Below are 14,963 nucleotides of genomic sequence, written 5' to 3'. Positions count from 1 at the left end.
CTGTTTCTTAAATCAGGTCCCACCCAGTCACTAGGTGGTTCCAGCCATGAGCATTAACCACATGGCACTGTGCTCTACTTCAGAGCTTCTGCTTTATCTTTGCTCTTTTATCACTATGACTTGCTCACAGCTTTGGATCTGCTGGTTTAGATTCTTACTTCTAGCCCCATGGGAACCCCATGACCTCACAGATGTGACCTTAATCTCTTTTCACACAGTCTACATGTATCTTATTGCTTTGCTGGCTCTGGGTAACCATTGCTAAACCCAACTCAGGGAGGGCTCTCAGGTTCCTAATCTGGAGTCAACCTTCCTGGTCAGGATCAACCTTTGGATAGATAAGTACCCAAGGCAAGGGGAACAAAACATTTGTCCCAAGTCATGAATGAGCTGGTATGAGTTGTACTTTGTAAAGAGGTCTCTAATGAATGTTCGTGGTCCTAAGGCCACGCTCCAGCTGGCTGTAAGGTATCAGCCACACAACGCCTAAGGCCATAAAGCTAAGGGGCATCATCAAAGATGCATGGAAGCAACCTAAATGTCCGTTGACAGAGGAATGGATAAAGAAGATGTGGTACATATATTACTCAGGCATCAAAAAGAATGAAATAATGCCATTTGCAGCAACATGGATGGACCTAGAGAGTGTCATACTGAGTGAAGTAAGTCAGACAGAGAAAGAGAAATATTGTATGACATTCCTTATATGTGGAATCTAAAAAGAAATGATACAAATACACTTCCAAAGTAAAAAATACATTACTTTCTATTGCAAATGATCAAAATGCAAACCCCATCAGTCTATGACAAGAAGAGTAAAAGCAATAAACAAATCTTTGTGGAGCCTAATTGTGCAGTAGACTTGGAGGTTGGGGGGTCTTATCTGAAATAGCTTCTTTAACTTATTACTCAGATTCCTATTATGACTAATAATAGCACCGCTTATCATTATGCCAAGGTACATATAGGAAAACTTAAATTGTTTTTTAATTCAGGGAACTATAAGACACAGAGTGGGCGTTGGCTTCTTTCCTTGAGTTTTTTCAAGGCATCTTTTATCTCCTTGTTTCTCAAACTGTATATGATGGGGCTCAGCATGGGACTGAGAACGCCATAGAATAAGGACACCACATTTTGGCCCAGTGAGTAGCCAACACCGGAGTGGAGATACGCGAGGAGACCAGAGCAATAGAAGACAGTCACTGTGCTCAAGTCAGAGGCGCAGGTATTGAAAGCTTTTGCCCACCCTGGGGTTGAGCGGCTCCCCGTGACTGCAGCGATGATGCATCCATAGGGAACCAGGACCACAAGGGCTGATGTCCCGCCAGCCACACACAAGGAGCCAGTTCACTCCCCGGCTGAGGAAGGGGCTGGAGCAGGACGAGACCAGTCGGGGAGGCAGGTCACAGAAGTGGCGAACGACCGTGGCCCACAGAAGTGGAGCCGGAAGATGGAGCCGGTCTGGCCCAGTCCGGTGAGGAGGCCCCCGGTGTGCGCCGCGACGGCCATGCGCACGCAGACGCGGGGTCACGAGGGCTGCGTAGAGCAGAGGGCTGCAGATGGCGGCGAGCCGATCGGACGCCATGGCTGCCGGGAGGCAGCACTCCGCGCCCCCCATCCCGAGGAAGAGGAAAAGCTGGGCGGCACAGCCCGCCAAAGAGATGGTCTTCTGCTCCTTGAAGAAGTCACAGAGCATCTTAGGGGCTATGGAGGAGGTATATGAGAGGTCAATGAAGGGCAAGTTGCCGAGGAAGAAATACATGGGGGAGTGGAGGTGTGACTCCACGGTGATCAGGATGATAAGGCCCAGGTTCCACGCCAGAGTCATGAAGAAGATCCCCAGAAACAGAATGAAGAGGATAACCTGAAGCTCTGGGTGCTCTGAAAATCCTAAAAGGATGAAATTGGTCATCAGGCTGATGTTCTGCCCCGGGACCATCTCTCTTCTCTCTGCTGCCTTCAGAGCCCCAAAATGCGATTCCTGAGGCAATGAAAATCCAGGTAAGGAAACCATTTGGTTCTGTCATGGAATCCTAGACCCTCAGAGCCCAAAGAGACAGTGAAAGACAAATGTCTTACCTCCACCCAATGCAGAAATCCCCTCTACAGCATTTGTTGGGTTTTTCCAAAAGATTATCATCACCCTGATCTCATTTGTTTATGCAAAAGTGACCACCCCCAGAATAGACTGGCATGTTTACATTATCTGGATCATCACCTTCACTGTCCACATCACAGCTTTATCACAGGCAGTTATTCATAGCACTGGGATTAAATACCACCCCCCTTTTATTCAGTTGTTATAAGCAATGCTATGATAAATTTAGACAACACTTTAAAAAGTAGAGACATTACTTTACTGAGATCAGTATACTCAAAGCTATGGTTTTTCCAGTAGTCATGTATGGATGTGAGAGTTGGACTATAAAGAAAGCTGAGCGCTGAGGAATGGGTGCTTTTGAACTGTGGTGGTGGAGGAGACTCTTGAGAGTCCCTTGGACTGCAAGGAGATCCAACCAGTCCATCCTAAAGAAAATCAGTCCTGAATGTTCACTGGAAGGACTGATGCTGAAGCTGAAGCTCCAATACTTTGGCCACCTGATTCGAAGAACTGACTCATTGGAAAAGACCCTGATGCTGGGAAAGATTGAAGGCAGGAGGAGAAGGGGACAACAGAGGATGAGATGGTTGGATGGCATCACCAACTCAATGGACATGAGTTTAGGCAAGCTCTGGGAGTTGGTGAGGGACAGGGAAGCCTGGTGTGCTGCAGTCTATGGGGTCACAAAGAGTTGGACGTGACTGAGTGACTGAACAACAAGCTTTGTGATTCGATTATTGAGCCACTCAGATTTATACTAGATTTTTTTCTTTTTTGAAAAGAAATTCCTAGAGAGGCAATTTTGCATTTCTTATCATCATTGTCTGTTCCAACCAGGCTTTATGGAGTCAATATGTTCTTTTTCCCTAAAGCAGAGTAATGAAGCACTTAAGGATATGAAAAACTGGCTTCCCCTTTAGAAATTAAAGAAAGGGTAAGGAAAAAAAGTTCAGTGCTGTGAAATGTTTACACTCAATGTTATCAACTGACCTTGTACCGTGTGTTTAACAGAGAAATGAAGATGATGTAGAAAGTAATAAAACATTGCTGTTAAGTTCAAAATAGTCAGCATATTGCACGAGATAGTCAGGAAATAAACAAACCACACCCCAGTGTGTCAGGCGTGCCAAGAGCAGTATTTGTACAGTGCCCTGGGTCTGGGGCACAGCTTCTCAGAGGAAATGCGTTTGAGGGTTCCAACAATGAGGGGGGAGTTACCAGAATGAAAATTTTGTGTATGAGTGGTTGACAGGTGGTTCACTCAAGAGCTTTGTGTTAAAAATGAAAAAAAGCATTTGCAAAAGCACAGGAGAACATAGCATTTAAGGAACTTTTAAAATGTTAGCATGGCCGGAGCACAGGGTAATCAGAATTGAGAAGATTTAAGTCTACATTTGAGAGATGGCAGGGGCTGAACAAACTGTGAAAGGGCTTCGAAAGTGAAGATTATGGGGACATATGTTGAAATGTTTCATATATAATTACATTTATTGCATATATAATGGCACCTATTGCATATATAATAGCACATACTGTATACATATATATATATATATAATTGCAAAATGGATTCATATGTCCATATTTAATTTCAACCTTCTCTCCAGTTCTGGACTTCTGTCACCTTTGCCCTGCCCTGTTCTTTTGATACGACTTATCACCTCTTCTGGGCTTCCCTGGTGGCTCAGATGGTAAGGAATCTGCCTGCAATGCAGGAGACCTGGGTTGGGAAGATCCCCTGGAGGAGGACATGGCAACCAACTCCAGTATTCTTGCCTGAAGAATCCCATGGACAGAGGAGCCTAGCGGGCTACAGTCCATGAGGTCGCAAAGAGTCAGACCTGACTGAGCGACTAAGCACATACACATACATCGCCCTCTATGTTGCATATACTTCATTCCTTTTTTGATTACCTATGGTCTCTCTCCCTCCACAAGAATGTAAACTCAGTGAAGATTAAGATTTTTTGGCATTTTTGTCTCTTTTGTTCATTGAAGTATCACAAGCACCTAGACCAGTGCTTGGCACATAGTACATATTCAATACATATTCTTTGAATAACTATCATGATAAGGAGTTTGACCTTTCCCCTATGGCCAAAAGAGAAAGCATGAACATTTTATTTTTGCTTTTCTTTTAAATTTTACTTTTTTGTTGTTTTATTTTTTTACTTATTTTTATTAGTTGGAGGCTAATTACTTTACAATACAAGGAACTAGATGTCAAATATATATTTAACAATATAACTGAGAGCAGAGCCAAGACAGTGGAGAAGGTGGATGAAAGTGAAAGTGGCTGAGAAGGAAGACTGAAAAGCTGCCTCCAAGGCCAGCAAGAAAACTGATGATGATTTGAATTAAACAGGTAGATGGAGAAACAAACCCCCGGAGATGTAACGACGTCATTCGTTCTGCAGTAAGAAACCACATCTAGCCAGACAACTAGTCTGCCTGCTTCATGTCTCAACTTACGGTCATTGTCAAAGGTATGTTTTAGCAAGTTTCACCCTGATTCTTGCTACTTCAGCCTCAAGGTTCTATGATATCTAGTCTGTTACATTTTTAGAGTGGGAGACATGTCGACTGTCAATTTTTTATAGGATTATTATATTGATAACCTGGTTACTGTGACCTGAATTATCTGAAGGTGAAGGTAAAGAAAGAGAGTACATGACATACATTAAATTTCCTTATAATTATATAACTAATATGTGTATATATATATATATACGCACATTATTTACATGTACACACACACACACATTAGTTTGTGTGGTCTGAGAGTGATTATATAGCTGTTTGGTATCAGAGGTGAAATTAGAACCTAAATCTCATTTTCCAGGAATAGCCCTTTCTGCTTTAGCTTATTCTAAAACCTGGAGTTTCAGTGATCCCTGGAGAGAACCCAAGGAAACTAGATGATATTTTTACATTGTGGGCATACACATGCACACATTCATGAGCCTAGAATAGGCTAGAAACAAAACTGCTCATTCGAGTCCTGTTGCTCCTACCTTTTGGCTGTGTGACCTTGGAAAAAGACATATGCCTTTCTGGATCTTAATCTTCTCATCCCCTGCATATACAAGAAATTAACTGAGATCATTGTTTTCTACTGCATTTCCCTTCCTTCTTTCTTCCTGTCTTAATTTCCATTAGTAAGTAGCAGAAACTTTTTCAAAATGAGATCTTCTGTAGAATTCCAGGTTTATAAAATAGGTCAAGTCCAGCTCCTCTAGTTAAAGTCAGAGCAGCAGGGAAGAGCACCCCTCCACCTTGCCCATTTTCAAGGGTGTTTCCAACCCTCCTATTCTGAGACTCAAGGATTCACTGTGAACTATTTCTAAAGAAAGGCAAAGAGCAGACTCACCTAAAAATCCTTAAACTCTGAGTTTCAGTCAGAGAGCGAAGACCAGAAGCTTGTAGCAAGGATAAAACCCATCTCTGCTGGCCCCTGGAGCACTGTGGTGTTGGTCAAAAAGATAAATAAAATTTGGATGTAGCTACTTTAAATTGGCCACCAAGGGAAGGACTCAACAGGACTCTAAAGCAAGACCCATACTCTCCAAGGTACCATTGGGTCTCTAATTATGGGGTATGACAAGTCCCCGAGAGAACTGATTAGCCACTTGGCTGCCCATCTGGGCTCAGAGGAAAAAAGGATGCCAGCTTTGGTTGGGTGGAGTTGATTTCAATTGGCCCTGTTTCCATTATATTTCTAGTCCCTGATCTGGGTCCAATAAGGTTTCCCTAGAGGTAGGGAAGCCAAGAGTAGCTTTTGGCTTCAAAAATAGGTAACTATATCATCAACCAGAGTCACCTTTGTTCAGCACCAAATATTTTACAGAACTTCTTCAATGTAAAAATATCTTTTGGATGACTCCAAGGGTTGGAGTTAGGACTGAATGGGTAAAACTGAAGGAGAGAAAGAGACAGAGAGATTAAAAGGAAACAACAGGATAGTCGAAAGGTAGAATGGAAGCTTTGGAATGGAGGAAATTCTCCATCACTAGGAGTGAGAAGTAAGTGAGGAAAAGGCAGCGATGTTCTCACTTACATGCAGAATCTAAAAACAAACAAACTCATAGAAACACAAATCAGATTGGTGGCTGCCAGAGTCAATAGGTGAAGGTTACCAAGGGGTACAAACTTCCAGGAATAAGAGAAATGATTTCTGAAGATGTACATCATGGTGACTAAAGCTAACAAAAGTGCATCGCATATTTAGCAGTTGCTAGGACAGTGGATCTTAAAAGTTCTCCTCATGAGAAAAATTGTGTAACTATGTGAGGCGATGTATCTTAACTACATAAACCTATGTGGTAATCAATTCACAGTATATACATATACTAACCCATTATGTTGTACACCTTAAACCAATACAAAGTTATATGTCATTTGTATCTTAATAAAATTGGAAAAAAGTAAAATGAATATGCTATGAGAGAGTATATTCCAGATTATTCATTGGAAGAACTGATGCTGAAGCTCCAATACTTTGGCCAGCTGATGAGCCAAATCACTGGAAAAGACCCTGATGCTGGAAAAGACTGAAAGCAAAGGAGAAGGGGACAACAGAGGATGAGAGGGCTAGATAGCATCACTGACTCAAGGGACATGAGTCTGAGCAAACTCCAGGAGATAATGGAGGACAGAAGAGCCTGGCGCGCTGCAGTCAATGGAGCTGCAAAGAGTTAGACATAACTTAGGGACTGAACACCACCAGTGAGAGGGACAGAGTGGATCTGAATTAGTTGACCTTATTGGTTCTTTAAAATTCTAAACTCTATGATTTTGTACAATAAGGAGGAAGAGGAAAGAAGACCAATAGGTACTACGGTTTTTGGCTGTGTGGATCACACCTTTTATATCCTTTATTTTGTAACATCCTCATAGTAGCTCCCAATGAAAAACATTCTTAAATGCACTTTCAGATGTGAAAATGGAATTTTGGAGAAGTGCCTGACAAAGTCATGCAGAGAGGTTGTGGTAAAGCTGGAATTTGTACTAAAGTCTTCCAGAATCCAGCGTCCATGTTCAGCCCTCCATACCCCACGGCTCTCCGCTGTCCCTGCCCTGCCAGCATGAGGACATGAGAAATGGATGGCAATGGGGAAAATCACCTGATAGACTTCATTAAAAATAAAATCTATATGTGGGGAGTTTAATGCAAAAATAACATTTTGGTGTTTGACTAAGACCAGATTTCATTCATGTCTATGTTTTGTTTACGGTTTATTGAATGACCCACTTGGAAAGACCTGAAATCTATTTGTGTGTCTGGTAAAAGGACATGCAAAAAAAAAAAAAAAAAAAAAAAAAACCCCGAAGGAAGTGGGTAGTGTGCAAACCCACGGGACCTGTGGCTTCTTTCAAGGGTGTGTGAGACGGCAGCCGCACCCTGCTGCTGTTGGCAGCTCTTCAAGCTGCGTCCAGAGGAGAAAAACCTGCTCCCTTTTCCTTTCTCCGCTCCCAAACTCCACCCACTGCTCTTTTCTCAGGGTCAAAACCTCCCACAGTGAAGCTAAAGAAATCATACTCCTTCCTCACATTCCCAGCTCTTGGCCTACGACCTACATTCTTGGGGACCCTCTAAGGCTTAATACTGGGGCGAGGACCACCATGGCCAATGCAGTAGTTTGTATGTACTTAACTCTTTTCTAGATTAAAAAGATAGGTGAATAAAATCCCTAAACCCCTCTAGCTTCTTACTCCTCATCACAGAGTGAAGGGTATAAGAATGAAATCCTGGAAGACTGTGGTGTGTTTAAAAAATTCCTCCCTATCTCCCTCCCGCCTCCTCAAGGCAGAATTTCAGAAAGGACTCTCTTTTTTTGATACTTGCAGACTAAGAAGATCATCAATAGAATCAAATCCTTCTTTCAAGGCGTCTCCGTACCAGCCCCTTTTTGTCAGGCCATTTGAACCTGATTGTTCATGGTCTACCAAAGTCTTCCAACTGCCTTCTTTTTCCCTTCAGACTCTCTCCAGTTCACCCTTTCCTCCTTAACCTGAAGAAGGACCTCCCTAAACACAGGTCCAGTCATGTCATGCCTTGCCCGAAAATATTCATTAGTACTGCTGTTCACTAATAGCCTGATGACATTCAAGTTTCTTAGCCTGATCCTCAAAGCCCTTACCACCCAGTGATGCTTGGGGAACCTGTCCTGGAAGACAAAGAAAAAAAATGAATGAAAGGCCTTTGGATGGGGCAAGAAGAAAGTGGTGATCATCCAAGCACAGTCTCAATAGGAGCCCATCAATCCCAGATGGGGTGTCTAGAGTGAGGTTCCAGAGGGGCTTTGAGTAAAGCCGTGTGTGGAAATGAATGAGATCCCAGTTTAGCAGCAAAAGAAGAGAAGGGAATGGGAAAGCAGGAGCCACAGCTGGCAATGTCAAGGGAGAGAATCCTCAAGGTGGGGAAACTGGAACAGATTTGCAGACCGAAGGAAGACCTTGGAGAGGAATTCTCCGCAGCAATGGTCCTCAGTCATGGCTGCTCACAGAACAGCTAGTCATGGGCAGAACCAAAATTTGAGTCTGTGCCTCCAGTCATGAGAGATGCAGAAAGGTTGGATGAGAACCACAGAGGCAATGGGAGAAACAGGGAACCCAGAATGAGTAAGGGAGGCGCTTAAACAGGGAAGAGGCAGCTCAGAGGACACTGTGATAGGACTTTATGTTTTTGCTTAAAACTGGCCTTGTCTGCCTTTGCCAGTAGCTGTTTTAGCTCACTGAAAATAACATGCATGCATGCATACGTGCCTCCTCAGCTGTGCCCAACTCTTTGCGACCCCATCAACTATAGCCTGCCAGGCTCCTCTGTCCATGGAAATTTCCAGGTAAGAACACTGGAGCAGGTCCCCATTTCCTTCTCTAGGGGCTCTTCTGGGCCCAAGGATGGAACCTGCAGTCTCTTGCATCTCGTTCATTGGCAGGCAGGCTCTTTAGCAGCTGAGCCACCAGGAAGCCCCCAAAATAACACAGAAGTTTATTTTCAGGGGATCCAGGGTAAAGGGAGAAGTTATTCTCTGAAATCCATTTTGCAATCTTAGAACAGATCTATAAACCAGCTTGGCAAAATGTAGAAAATAGTTGCCCAACTCCATGTGTCAGGCAGATGTGGCCCTTCAGACACACACAGCAGCTATTGTCTATTCTTTTAAAGACTCCGATCTTTCGGTCCTGTTTGGAGTGCTGGCAAGGGTGGAGGCTCTTCTGGGAAGCCACATTGCTGTGGTATCCCCTGCTGAGACAGCCCACCCCCAGGCTTCCCTAAAAAAGTTTTTCTGGGACACAGAGCTCATGCAAGCACAGAGCTACTAAAAATCATGCACCCAGTTAACTGCATATTGCCACGTGGAGTTTTCCCTTAAAAACAGACCTTAAAATGACCCAGAGCTGATGTCGCTTGGCAAACGTACAACCTCTCTGAATTTGCGTGAGCTTAAAAGTAGCAGTTTGTCAGTGGGCTGAATTTCAAGGAGCGAAGACAGCTGGGATTGGATTCAGGCAGTCCGGGTGATAGATGTTCTCTGGAGAGGGCGCTCCAGCTGGAGCCCAGATGGTGGGAAAGGCCTCGTCTATGAGGCCATAAGAAAGCCAGATGAATAACCAACGTTTTAGTCTACGTGGATGTTGATGGTTTGAAGAGGCGAGAGAGAAAAGAGGAGCCAGGAGGACATCAAGTGTCTATTTATTTTACTGAATCATTCATTGGTCTTGAAAATCTAAAACTGGTCTTCATTCTCTCTATCAGAACCTAGAGAGCCTATTAAAAAGCAGAGACATCACTTTGCTGACAAAGGTCCATCTAGTCAAAGCTGTGGTTTTTCCAGTAGTCACGTATGGATGTGAGAGTTGGACCCTTAAAGAAGGCTAAGCACCGAAGAACTGATGCCTTTGAACTGTGGTGCTGGTGAAGACTCTTGAGAGTCCCTTGGACTGCAAGGAGATCCAACCAGTCCATCCTAAAGGAAATCAGTCCTGAATATTCACTGGAAGGACTGATGCTGTAGCTGAAGCTCCAATACTTTGGCCACCTGATGTGACAAACTGATTCAAATGAAAAGACACTGATGCTGGGCAAGAGCGAAGGCAGGAGAAGAGGATGACAGAGAATGAGATGGTTGGATGGCATCACGGACTCAATGGACATGGGTTTCAGTAAACTCCAGGAGTTGGTGATGGACAGGGAGACCTGGAGTGCTGCGGTCCATGGGGTCGCAAAGAATCTGACACAACTGAGTGACTGAACTGAACTGATCAAGGACAACCAGAAAGATAAATCAGATGGTTTCCAGGTTGATGTCTTGACATTCCCTAGCTGCACTCTTTGACCTCTAGATCTCCACCAACTTCAATCTCTAGGCCACCACAGTAGCACCATGTGGCAGCCCCAAGACCTCACCATAATGGGAGACCACTAAGTTTTCTAATCTCAAACCGTAAATTCCCCCTGACCAAAACTTCCTGTTTGTCTACTGGGCAACTCTCAGTGAACCTATTCGTGGTGACTTCTTACTCCTCAAACCCTCCCAGGTTCTTCAGCCCATCACTCTGGCTCTGAGTCGTTCCTACTACCACCCCTGTGATCTTCTACTCTTTTTCCCTGTACTATTCTCAGTTGTAGGTTGCTGATGAGATCAGCTATTTAAATGAGTACAGTTCAGTTCAGTTGGTCAGTTGTGTACGACCTTTGTGACCCCCGTGGACTGCAGCACGCCAGGCCTCCCTGTCCATCACCAACACCCGGAGTTTACTCAAACTCATGTCCATTGAGTCGATGATTCCATCCAACCCTCTCATCCTCTGTCGTCCCCTTCTCCTGCCCTCAATCTCTCCCAGCATCAGGATATTTTCTAATGAGTCAGCTCTTCACATCAGGGCCAAAGTATTGGAGTTTCAGCTTTAGCATCAGTCCTTCCAATGAATATTCAGGGCTGATTTTCTTTAGGATGGACTGGTTGGATCTCCTTGCAGTCCAAGGGACTCTCAAGAGTCTTCTCCAACACCACAGTTCAAAAGCATCCATTCTTCGGTGCTCAGCTTCTTTTAATGAGTACAGATGAACCTATCTGTAGGGTGGGAAGAGACTCAAATGTAGAGAATGAACATTTGGAAACAGAGAGGGAAGGGGAGGTTGGGACGAGTTGGGAGATTAGGATTGACAAGCATACACTGCCTTGTGTAAAGTAGACAGCTGGTGGGAACCTTCTGTAAAGCTCAGGGAGCTCCGGTCAGCGCTCTGTGATGACCTACAGGGGCGGGATGGGGCATGGGGGGTGGGGTGGGGGGTGGGGGTGGGAAGGGGGAGGGGGGCTGGGGGGGTGGGAGGGAAGCCAAGACATATAAGAATATATACAGCTGACTCACTTCATTGTACAGCAGAAAGGAACACAACATTGTAAAGCAATTAGACTCCAATAAAAATAAATCAAATCCAAAAATAAAAAAGAAATGAGGTCTACAACCCCACAAAGGTGTTCGCAGCTGCATAAAATCTTTCCCGAGTCTTTTGTTGACCCGCTGTCTTATTTCCCACAGCCAGCCCAAGGCAGCCTTTCCTGTTACCTTTGACTGGGTGTGGATTCTCCTTGTTCTAAACTTCCAGACTGGTACTTGCTAACCCCGCATGGCGCCCGTCGCTCTCTGACCCAGGTATAGTCACGTGTCCGCTTGTATCACTGCTCTTTGAGGTCTCAAGGTTTAAGCTTCTTTGCCTTCCAGTGCTCGGCATCAAACAGGTGCTCAGTGACTGTTTCCTGAATTGAAAAGGATAGTTTTTCCACACAGGAACTTTTAAAGCTTCACCAGGGTATCAGCTGCGAAGCTCAGAGGTGGGTAGTTTTCCAGAGAAGCAAACCAAAATGTAAGTGAGGATATTAGTTTCTCATTATTGTGTAAGTTACAGGCGCAGTATAGTACCTCTCAGTCCTGCAGGTCAGAACCTCCGCACCACGTGCCTGGGTTCTTTGCTTATTGTCTTCCTCCTGAACAGGGTGGGAGAAGATATTGGTTTCGTTTTGGGTTTTTTTAGCTCTACCCACGAAATGGCAACCCACTCCAGTATTCTAGTCTAGCGAATCCCCATGGCCAGAGGAGCCTGGCTTGGGCTAGAGGCTATGGGGTCACCAAGAGTTGGACATGACTAAGCAACGGAGCACGCACACACCTCTTCAGGCAGAGTGTCCCTGCTTCTTGCTTTTTATGGAGGAGGGTGGGAGATGCCTCAGCATCCCTTTGGCAGATGAGAAGTAATAGGCTGAAGTTGCTTAGAAAGGCCTTTGTTCAAGGAGGAGTTTTCTCATAGTGAGAATTTTCTTACCTTCATTCGCAGGTATGAGAGACTGAGAGGCTGTGGACCCTTGGGGTGAAGAGGAGGTGTTCAAGAGAAGTATAAACATCTCCTAGCCACAAAGCAGGGGTGGATGTGTTTAGTCTGTCTCAGACATGCCTACCAAGGTATTTGAAGAGATAATTCCAGCTAAAGTGGCAACTATTGGGAGAAACAGGATCCTATTTGGCCCACTGTGGGAGAAGGGGTAGTATTCTGTCCGCTTGGGTATATACATACATATATATGTACTTACTTAGACGCTCCTACTTAGAAAGTGAAAGTTGCTCAGTGGTGTCCGACTCTTTGCGACCCCATGGATGATACAGTCCATGGAATTCTCCAGGCTAGAATACTAGAGTGGGTAGCTTTTCCCTGCTCCAGAGCATCTGCCCAACCCAGAGATCGAACCCGGATTTCCCACATTGCAGGTGGATTCTCTAACAGCTGAACCACCTGGGAAGCCCAAGTATACTGGAGTGGGTAGCCTACCCCTTCTCCAGGGGATCTTCCCAACCCAGGAATCGAATCAGGGTCTCCTGCATTGCTGGCAGATTCTTTATCAGCTGTGCTACGAGGGAAGCCATATCGGAGTCACGTCGCTGTACCACAGAAGCTAACAAGACATTGTAAAGCAACAATACTCTAGTAAGAATTAATAAAAAATCCTATTCCCTTGGATGACGCAGCTGCACACGCATGCCCTGTCCCTCGTCTGTTGCCCATTTCCTGGGTCATCTTTGTAAATACCTGCTGAGGTCCTGCTTTTTCATCTGTAAAATGAGGGACTCAAAGCCAAGCTGTCACGAAGACCAAATATCTGTGGATACAAACTCACTTTCTGGTCAGATCAGTCCGCTGCGTTCCTGGTCTTGCATTAAGGCCCGTGACAGCAGAGTCTTGTGATGGCGCGCCCTCTACTGGTTAATGAAAGCCTAACAGGACATCTCCGTTGGTGGCTCAGGTAGTGAAGAATCCACCTGCCAATCAATTCGTGAAACTTGGGTTCGATCCCTGGGTAGGGGAGAGCCCTTGGCGAAGCCTAGCCCTCAAGGCTCCTCTGTCCATGGGATTCTCCAGACGAGAAATCTGGAGTGGGCAGTCTTTTCCTTCTCCAGGTCTTCCTGACCCAGGAATCGAACCTGGGAAGGGCAATTTCTTTAGTACGGTTGCTTTACTCAGAAACAGAGATAGGTTAGTATTTTACTTGATTTTAAAATTTTTTCTTAGGACCTTTAATTTCTCTGCTCACTCGCTTTTCCTCTTTCATTACCTAATATTTAAGGAATACCCACCACAGAAATAGTGCCTTCCCAAGAATGTCACCTTTGGTTGAATGTACTTCCCAGCCTCTTTCTTAAAAAAAAAACTAGCGAACAAAATACAGCCTTATTGAGGTACATTTCCCATATTATAAAATTCAGCCTTTTAAAGCATGCAGTTCAGTGACTTTCAGTATATCCACCAAGATTTCTAATCTAATTTTAGAATATTTTCATCAAATATTTTCATATATATTCACTAGGATTCACCTCCTGTTCCTCTCCATCCCCTTATCCCTAGGCAGCCACTAATCTATTTTCCGTCTTACAGATCTGCCCGTTCTGAAAATTTCATTAAAAGAGAACCATACAGCAGATGGTCCTTTGTAATGATGCTTTCAACTTGTCATGGTGTTTCCAAGGTTCCTCTAGGTGATAGCACATGTCAGTACCTCACTCCTTTTTATGCTCAAATAATATTCCATTGCATGGATATATCAACCCTCTTTCTTTTGCTTTTTTTGGAAACATCATTGACATAACATACTCGTTTCGGTGGTACAACATGATTGAACATTTGTACACATAGTGAAGGGCTCACCACAATGTCTAGTTAACATCCAAGACCACGTAGCTACAGATAATTTTCTTGTGGTGAAAACTTTTTTGATGTTTTTGATTCATTTCTGGCTGACTGCGTGGGGTCCTTCTTGCTCTGTGGGCTCTCTGCGCTGCAGCAAGTGGATGCCACTCTCCAGTTGTGGCCCACCAGCTTCCCCCTGCAGTGGCTCCGCCGTTGCAGGGCACAGGCTCCAGGGTGCGTGGACTTCAGTAGCCGCAGCCTGTGGACTCACTAGTTGCGGCACATGGGCTCCCCGTGGCGTGTGGAATCTTCCCGGACCAGGGATTGAACCCATGTCCCCTGCATTGGCAGGTGGATTCTTAACCACTGGACCACCGGGGAAATCTATGATGAAAACTTTTAAGATTTATTCTGTCAACAATACTTTCAAACATACAGTGCAGTAATATAGTCACCATGCTGTGCTCTCTTTCTCTCTTTCTAGTCGCTCAGTCGTGTCCAACTCTTTGCAACCCCATGGACTGTAGCCCGCCAGGCTCCTCTGTCCATGGGATTCTCCAGGCAAGAGTACTGGACTGGGTTGCCATGCCCTTCTCCAGATGGTATGCTCTACGTCCCCATAATTTATTTATTTCCTAAGTGGAATTTCGTGCTTTTAAATTCTCTTTACCCATTTACCTA

General features: G+C 44.6%; 1 pseudogene; it reads right to left on the bottom strand.

Annotated features, from left to right (window-relative positions):
• Nucleotides 1-969: 969 nt before the first annotated feature.
• Nucleotides 970-2,020, bottom strand: LOC110149307 (olfactory receptor 5A1-like; annotated as a pseudogene).
• Between the last annotated feature and the right edge of the window lie 12,943 nt (nt 2,021-14,963).

Source organism: Odocoileus virginianus, unplaced genomic scaffold (genome assembly GCF_023699985.2).
Source record: "Odocoileus virginianus isolate 20LAN1187 ecotype Illinois unplaced genomic scaffold, Ovbor_1.2 Unplaced_Contig_52, whole genome shotgun sequence".
Lineage (NCBI taxonomy): Eukaryota > Metazoa > Chordata > Mammalia > Artiodactyla > Cervidae > Odocoileus > Odocoileus virginianus.
This window is presented reverse-complemented; position numbering and strand designations above follow the sequence as displayed.